Here is a 10028-nt window from a genome sequence, read left to right as displayed (position 1 = left end):
ATACCTGTTCTGTTTCTTCCATATGAAAATAGACTCATCAAGCTTAGATTCCATAACTTATTCATTATTTAATTCCATTTCTACTATTTTTAGTGATTTTTCAAATTCACGTCACTCTTCTTTGTCTGAATCTATTTTGTGATAAATTTTACCTATTTCATGGTTTCCATGGATTAGCTAGCAATTTGACATACATAGCACCAAATATGATCATGATTAGCCATTCCAATGGCTAATCATTACCAAGCATTTCCATACCACTCAATAACCATATCATAAGACCATATATACAAAATGATTATAATGCTATACTCAAAATATACAAGCCATTTTCACATGGCTATACGAATATATACATTACCAAAAGATACTTAATTAACAACAAAGGTCAGTCCTATACATGCCATTATCAAAATTCAACTAAAAGAGTATCAAAAAGGGGCTTAGATAGTGTGGATGACTTCGACTTTGACACTTCCGAGTCCGATGGTGACGAACAAAATCTATAATCTGAGAGAATTTAAGCAGCTGAGTAAGTGTTTGATGCTTAGTAAGCATATAAGTAAGGAAATCATTTGAAACAAAAACACAAAAGAAATAGCATTCATAAGGATAAATAAATGTCTATGCACAAGATCACATATTCATTTTAATTTACACTTCTATCAATATGTTTACACATTCGAAGTCAAACTTAACTAAATTTCATTTGAATCAATTTCATGTAACTCGAGTGAGCTATAGACTTCATATAACCCTAAGAAATGGCTGGGAGAGCATTATTCGATTACATAATCACAACTTATACTGTACCAAATTTTTCCAATGTATATACGATCCATACCTAGTCATATTAGGGATTATGAGCACATTAATCGGAATTATTACGACAGAATCGCACCTTTCCAAACATAAATACTTTCGGAATTTGGCTCGGATATCACAACCAGCACGAATGCCTTCAAGACTTAACCCAGTTATAATAACCCGCTCAAATGCCTTTGGGACTTAACCCGGTTATAATAACCCGCACGAATGCCTTCGGGACTTAACCCGGTTATAATAACCAGCACGAATGCCTTCGGGACTTAACCCGGTTATAATAACCCGCACAAATGCCTTTGGGACTTAACCCGATTATAATAACCCCATACGAATGCTATGCACATATATATATCATAACCCATTAGCATTACTAGAAAACAAGTTCAACATGCTTATCAACCCTTACTCTTACGGCTTAATAGCTACATACACGTAATCTGATTTCATTTCGCTATTCCACATGAATTCTTTAACCATTCGGCTCCAAGTCATATAAAATAAAAATCATTTGTTTCACTATGTAATTTATATAGAACCATAAGATCACAATTTATCTACTATGCTTTTATATGATACCTATAAAATCATAAGCTAAGTTAGTTACTCAAAGACTTACCTCAAGATATATTGAACGGTTGTAGATTGGTTACTCTATTGCTTTCTCTTTTCCCTATCCAACTTGATCCTCCTTGCTCTTTAGCTTAATAAATGTAAATAAATTTGTTTAATATCTTAACTAATATTATTTACTTATTATTCACATTCAGATCACATAACTTCAAAGTATAATATGTTTTATATAATATGCCAAGACTAAATTTTTATGCTTATTATACCGATATCTATTTCACATGAACAAGCAAAAATTCACATAACTTACCATGCTTCCATATACACGAATTTAACTATATATATATATATATATCTCTAAATGTCTCTATGTCTCAAGGTACATACATAAAGCGTTCATATATCTATACCTATGTGTGACTATCACAATTTAATCGATTACTTGTTTTATGCACTACCACGTATTCACACACACACATATATATATATATAGTATGCCATTTACTCATAAACCCCATTATGCGAATATTCATTTAATATTTTGTTCACATACTCATACATAGACGATATGAAAATTTCCCTTTGACCAATATACATTCGGCAATGATCATAACAACTTAGCAAGTCTTAGAATCCTTCTTTAACATTTTGACTTCATCTTGTTATCCCCCCCCAAAGACCGAATGCACACATATAAAAATATAATGCCGAATGTCATTAACCAATAGTCACACACACTACTTATGTACAAAAATTTATCCACCCTAGCCTATAGTTCTTTCGGCCATTCATCACTCAACCAAACAAAATTTCATAGCAAACTCCTATGACCGAGCACACACATATACTTACATCCCAATACTCATAATATTCAAAATCACATTTTAAATAAATTATCTTAAACAATGCCGAATCCTTAAGTGATTAAACATCAAATTTTACTCAATTCAAAACATATAAACAACATTTATTCATGACATCAAGCATCTTTATTTCGGCTATTACTAGTATAAGCATTAACCATTCATATTTTTAGAAAGACCAATTTCTTTCCTCAACACATTCATCATCAAAATTCAAATAAAACAATCAAAATTCCTTCTTTTATAACCATAGCCGAATGCTCCATTCACCTATCATTATTGAAAATTTTAGCATGGGCTAAGCAAGAACCATGATAATTTACCTAAAACAAGTAAACATTTCACAAATTTAACACAATATACTAACCTCCCTAAGGATTCAAGTGACCGAAATTCTTCCCCTCATTTCTTTCTTCTATTCGGCCAAGTTGAACAAAGAGAGAACTTTGTTTTCATCACCAAATTTCTTTAGTTTTATTTAAAGTATAAAACCATTTAACTAAAATTAATACATATTTTAATATAAATTCATCATCATGGCCGGCCACTACTAGCAAAAGGGGATATTTGACATGCAAGTCCAAGCATTTTTATAACATGCATTAATAAGTCACTTCAACATTTGCCTAACACATTACTAAATTTTCTCACATAAGTCCTATTTAATAATTTCGCATACAAGTGATAAAATTAAAGCATGAAACTTTCACACATGCCTTTTCACATACAATAAACACAAAATTTAATGGTTAATTATTTTTGCGACTCGGTTTTGTGGTCCCGAAACCACTTTCTGACTAAGGTTAAATTAGGGCTGTCACAGGATCAGAGTGATTTCTGGATTCCCTGTTCTGACTTTAGAAATTCATCATAAATTGTGCAAAAATAATTAGGACTCACACTTTATATGTATGGATTCCTTCTTGAGTTTATATTTAATAGAAAAAACGACATTGTCATTGGATCTTTGTAAAGGAAATTTGATTCCTAGTGCACAGGGGTTAGAGTAGCCGAACCCTGAAACAGGGGAGACTTTAACTAATAAAATGTACTAATTGGTCCTACCAAAAATTCTAGAAAAAATTTAGTTAGTATATATATGAGCCTAGTTTCAGGGAAAATTTATAGATCTTAATTTCGAGTTTCGGAACTTGAGATATGAATTTTTAAGCAACTGTGACGCAGTTAGCCAGCTTGTCTGGAAATTCTAAAATAAATTGTTTAAACTGTTTAATTAATGAATTAAGTTTAGTAACACCTCGTACTCGACTCCGGCGAAGGTCTCGGGTACGGGGGTGTTACAAATGTGATTCGGGCTTTCTTAACCACCGACTCGTGAGAGCTGTTCTTCGGGATTATCGAGTCGACATACCTCGAGCTCACGATCGAACTCTGCTCAACATTCCATCTCCAGACCGTAATGACAAGGTACGATGATCCCGACACGGTCTAGTTTCGCCTAGGTGGATTAAACTGCCAGCTAAGTGTCCCAGAGTTTGGTGCTGCACTAGGCCTATATACGGAGGAGTTAAGGGAGGAGAATGAACTACATGCTCTCAGTTGCCTCATACATTTCTCTCCCTTGAAATGCTGGCACACTTTGGCCCCTAGCACGGCCTCGTACAATCCTAGCTACTTCAAGGCATCAGTTCTCCCCCCATCCCTGAAGTACTTACACGCTATTTTAGCTCACACGATTATAGGGAGGTGAGAGAGCACTGGTGTCGTCAACACCCACGACATCTACTTCTTATGGTGCATGTTGCAAGCGCACGTCATCGACCTTACCTATTTCATCGCCCTTTCAATTCAGCACCAGACAGAGCGGCATCGGAAGAGGGTCATCTTCATTGGCCCCTACGTGACTAGGCTGGCGCGACACTTCGGGCTCCTCAACACCGTGGCCCAAGAATCATCCCTCACCCTCATCGGCCAGATGTCTCCACAAGGCATCTCAAGTATGCTTAGCATGAGGATGATCGAGAGGCACCGAGGAACCTACCCTCCCTAGTATCGTCTCACCCAATCTACCGAGGAGGAAGCCAACGAGGACATTTCTAATGATGTCCCCCCATAGCACGAAGAACCACCGATTCAGCCACCACCACCCTCTCGTCCAGTTCATGCGGTGGCTTCATATGCTGACATCTTTGAGCGCCTCACCCGATTCGAGCATCAGTGTTTTCAATGATTTGACAACATTGATACTACTCTACAGTAGATTTGTCAGCACCTCTACATCTCATCGCCAATCCCACCTCGCGAACCATCTAGCGATGAAGATATTTAGAAATATTTATTTATTATTTTATGTTTTTATTTTTTATTCAAACTACTTTTTATTTTTTTAGAAGATTTTAGAATTTTATTATAAATTTTAGTTTTTCTTTTTGAGTAATTATTCTTCCTAATATCCCCTAAAAAGTTTCTGATTTTATCACAGTTATATAGAGCTCTTAAGCTCATCATCACATAGGAACTAAAACTCCACCGGGGAAGGTTCTCCACGACTGTCATGTCTTGATACCACGACCATAGCTACCACTAGATATAATATTCTTTTAGAGCAGGACTTATGGCCTAGTGAACCTCTACGACCGCCGGAGTATCCTCTTCCACTCTCGAACCTATCACTCTCCAAAACTCTAGTTTGAAGAATTCATCATACAGGAATTTTCACTTCTCTCCCTATCTTATTTCTATACTCTAATATCTATCTTGGTACATTGAGGGCAATGTACACCTTATGTGTGGAGGGTATTTATTTCATTATCAGAAAAATCCCTAAATAATCATCTTGTTCTCTTGAAAAGCTCTCATATCATATTTAGGATAAATTTTAATTATTTTATGATTTTGAATGATATATCTTGAATTAAAACATAGGGATTTATGCAATGATTATTTAAACTTTAAGACATTAGAGAATCAAGCATGATAAGTTGATTTTTAAGAATTTAAAATTATAGGTTGTTTCCCCAAGTCTATGTATTACTTTGAATTGGATTTCACGAGTCTAAACATCAAAAAGCCATAATTTTTGTGAGATTTTTGAGCCTTTTGAGCATCTATAAATTCTTTCATGCTCACTTTCATTGTTGCTTTGAGTGCGTCAGTATTGAACTGTTATTCTAGAACTTGTTGATTATGCATGTCGAGACCACACCATTTGATTTGATATGTCAAAATGATTAAGGCACTTAAGATTAACCCACTCATGCCATGAAAAGCCTACCTCCACGATTAACCCCTAGTAAACCCCCGTGAGCCTAACAAACCATTTCTTGTATTACCCTTAATATTAACCTTTAACCCATTATTGTTGAAATCTCCTAAATTAATCCCTCTTTTTGTCGAGATTTGAGTTGAATGGACTGCCTAGCTATGTTTTGTTCTTAATAATTATTCTATATTATTTTAACTTATTCTTAAAAAAAAAACTATGGATACATATCTGTACTTTCATATTCTGAGAGAAGCTCTGTTGTACGCAAGTAAAGATTAACTCTTTTTCTAGTTAGGCAATTTTTCAATTCAATCTAGATTCTAACCCTTTCTTTCAACTTGTGGCCACACCCCCCTAACCAAGCCTCACTATAACCCTCTAAAGACCTTTTGATTGATGTATCATCTTAAATTATAGTGGTGGAGATTTGACTTTCATGCAAGCCTATGGTAATGACTTTTCATTATTGGCTATTGAGTGTTTCATTTATTGTCCTTAAAAACCTCGAGTGATTTGAGTGAATCTTTAGTGAGAATGTGAAACTCTGTAATATTCTGAATCAAAGGTAATTACTTAGATGCGAAGAAACACCTATGTTTGCATGATTAAATACTCAACTTGGAATGTCTTAAACTTTTATGTTCTTTTAGTTGAATTCTCAATGTATGATTACCTATGGATTAGTTTGAGATATTATCGATAAGAATTATAAATTGAGGAGAAATTATTTTGATTATGAGTTGAGAATTTTGCTTGAGGACAAGCAAATGCTTAAGTGTGGGGGTATTTGATAAACCGTAATTTATACATATTTTTACCCCATATTTAACGCATTTTATGGATGATTTTCCATAAGAATTGGTGAATTCGATTTAATTTCATGTTTTATACTTAAGAGAGCATAGGAGAGAGAAAAGAACGAGAAATAGGCCAAAAATAGAGAAAATGAGCCAAAGTACGAGATCCACACGGCCTGGACCTCCTCACACAGGCAGACCACACGGCCGTGTCAATCTGGCAGAATTAGAGCACGACTCACACGAGTATAGCACACGCCTGTGCCATTCTAACAGGCTTGAACACGGCCTGAAGTAATTTCACACGGGCGTGTCACACGAGCGTGTCACACGAGCGTGTCCCTGCCGAGCCCAAGTTGAGTCCAATTCGGAAAAGGCTAATTTTGAGAACCTCTAAGCATTCCAAAGCCTATAAATACACCCTAGAGGAGGAAGAAAAGGGAGACAGAGAATAGGGAGTAAGGAATTACTCCAAGGAAGCTTATTGAACCATCTCAGAAGCCGGATTCATCATTAAGACTGAAGATCTCTCCTCAATTTCCCTTCAGGAGTTTTGGGTTTTCTTTATGTTTTATATTCTTTATTCTTTTGAGATGTTTTCTTATTTAGTTATGAACTAAAACCCCTAAATACCTAAGGGGAATGAAACCTAAGACAAATCTTGTTATTATTTTCTGAATCGTATGATAAATATTTAACTTGTTCTTAATTATGTATTCTTAATTCTTGTTTTGATATCCCAGGATACTGATTCAAGACATGCTCTTATTCAGAGGAGGAATAGACCTTGTCTAAGAGTACTTTTGTCATAATTAAACAGAGTTGATTGCGCGCCTAGAAATAGGGTGACAAGATTTTACCGGATTAGGGTGAAACCTAATAAGGGGATCCATAGATTGAGTTAATGCAACCCTAGAGTGTTAATTAGAGAAAAGTCTTGGTTATTCAATCTAGGGATTAGATGTTATTAGTCTTGAATAGGGATAATAACATAACTAAGGGATCTCTACGGAACAAGTTAAATGAATAAATCGTCCGATTCGGAGCTAGAATAACAAGTAAAGTCTAGGTGGATTTTTCCTTAGGTATTGTCTTAAGTCAATCGATTTTTCCCAAAAGCAATTCCCCAATTCTTTTCTCTGTGCGTTCTTAGTTTAGATAATTAGTTAATTAAAACAAAACCTCATTATTCTTAGTCTAGATAATAAAAAGACAGTCATTACTAGTATTTCTAGTTCCTTTGGGTTCGACAATCCGGTCTTGCTAAAACTATACTACTGTTCGATAGGTACACTTGCCTAAATCGCGACAATAGTTAGTTTCAAGAACGATTAATTATAAATTTTTAAAACCTATCACAAAACCTTGTGATCACACACGGCCAAGCACATGGGCATGTGGTTTGATCGTGTGTCTCATGCATCTTAAAAATTAAGAAACAGAATGCCCCGGTATTTGCACACGACCTAGTACACGGGCATGTGGCTTGGTCGTGTGACCCCTGCACCTTAATTTCACAAATTAGTATGCCTACACGGCCTACCACGATGGCCTAGCACACGGGCGTATGGCTTAGCCGTGTGACCCAAGTCAGAGAGTTACACGAGTAAGGACACGGGCTGGGACACGGCCATGTGCCCCACTTCAAATGCCAACACAGCCTAGCCACACGAGCGTGTATCCCCTGAACTTAGGAAGAATTTTAAATTTTTGAGAAAAATTCTCTAAGTTTTCGGTTTAGTCCCAATTTATTTTTAATGCGTATTATGAGCCTTGCGGGCTCATACAAGGGACCATATGAGTATTTTATGATTAGTTTCTGGTATGTATATTAAATGTTATGAAATGTTCATATTTGATATGAAATGTCCGGTAATGCTCTGTAACCTTGTTCCGGCGACGGGTAAGTGTTAGGGGTGTTACATATACCCAACATACCGGTTATGGGCTTGATCATCTTTAGAGCATAACCCTCCATTTATATCAAAGCATATGAGTTGCATATGCATGGTTAGTGACTAACTCAGATTTAGGTAAATCACACCATGAACATCACAAGGGAATTAATTCACAATTAATTCGCAAGTGGATTCAGAATTAATTCATCTTAGGTCCAGTCCAGTATATCATTCTACTAATGAATACATCTATGTCTCTACTCGTAGAGTCAACTACTCCGATAGCCAAGACTAGCCATCTCCCCAATTAAAATTGTAGACGGCATAATAACCCTTCTCAGTATTTGAATCAAATACTCACTTTGATTCTTTTATGTGATTATAGACTTATTTAGATTATCTATTTGCTTGTCACAATTTCGCTATGCATGCAAAATATAAAAGACAGAAATACAAAAGACATAATAGCGAAATGTGAAATTAACTTTATTTATTATTCATCGTTCAAATAAATAGAAAACAGTTACGTGTTTACTATAATATGGACACATTTCCCAACAGTTACCAATGGATTAAAACAAATATAATAAATTATCAATACATAGCCAATTTCACATTCAATTTCTAATTTATACAACTTTTATATTTTATTCAATTTAGTCCTTAAAATTAAGACTAACATAACTTCACATTTAACCCTCTAATTTTAGGCCAAATTCACACCCTATAGCACTTCCTATTTTACAATTATACCATAAATTTCACAATTTATTCATTTTAGTCCCTAGTACACAAAATCAACAATTAACCTTACAATTTAGTCCTTTTTCACTTCTAACCTAAAAATATATCAAATTGGTCCCTAAAACTTTAACTGTTTAACTAAAGTAACATCCTCAAATTTTAACACTAATGAAAAATACATGGGTTAGCTAATTTGAGGTATCGAGATTCTGAAAATATAAAAATTGCAAGAAAATGACTAAATTGCACTAACCAAATTGAAGTTTGAATGGTTAGGTCCCTAGCCATGTGTTCTCTCCTTCCTTCCTATGCTTCAAAACTTTAAAAAAAAAAAGAAAAAAGGAAAAGTGCTTTGTTTTTAGTTTCCATTAATTTAGTTTTAATTTATTTTATTACATTATGTTTTATTTTTATTTATTAATTTTATTAAATTTTCTTTTATAATTTCATTCATTACGGTCCACTTACATTAAACCATTGGTTTAATTAGGGGTGTTCAAACCGTTAACCGATCGGTTAACTAAATTGAACTAGTATTAACCGAATTAGCTGAACTTTTTAATATTTTAATCATTAACCAAACAAAATTTTTTTCAAAAAAATTAACTGAATTGAAATATTTTGTTTAATTCGATCGGTTAATCGAAATTTATATTTTTTTGTTAAAACAAGTATAAAACATATAAAAAATGATAATTTCATTTGAACAAATTAACATAATTAGTTATAGCCTAATACATATAATATATAATATTAATTATTAAGTTCGGTTAATTACTTGATTTTGAACCAAATTAACCATTTTGAAATTCTAAAAAACCTTTAACTGACCTCTGACTGAACTAGATCGGTTAACTGACCAATTAATAGAATTAGATCGATTCTGTTGGTTAATTTGGTTTTAACCGAAGTTTGAACACCCCTAAGTTTAATGACTTTATAAGTCGCCTTTATTAAGTTCTAATTAAAATCCTTAGCAATTCACACTTTTATCATTGACGTGATTTATTCCCTGTACGTTAATTAAGCCCTAATTCAATAAAATCACCTAACCAAAACTCAATTCACTTCAATTATAACTTCGTAAATATTTACGAGTCTAATT

Source organism: Gossypium arboreum, chromosome 12, assembly GCF_025698485.1.
Source record: "Gossypium arboreum isolate Shixiya-1 chromosome 12, ASM2569848v2, whole genome shotgun sequence".
Lineage (NCBI taxonomy): Eukaryota > Viridiplantae > Streptophyta > Magnoliopsida > Malvales > Malvaceae > Gossypium > Gossypium arboreum.
Note: the sequence above shows the minus strand (reverse complement) of the source record.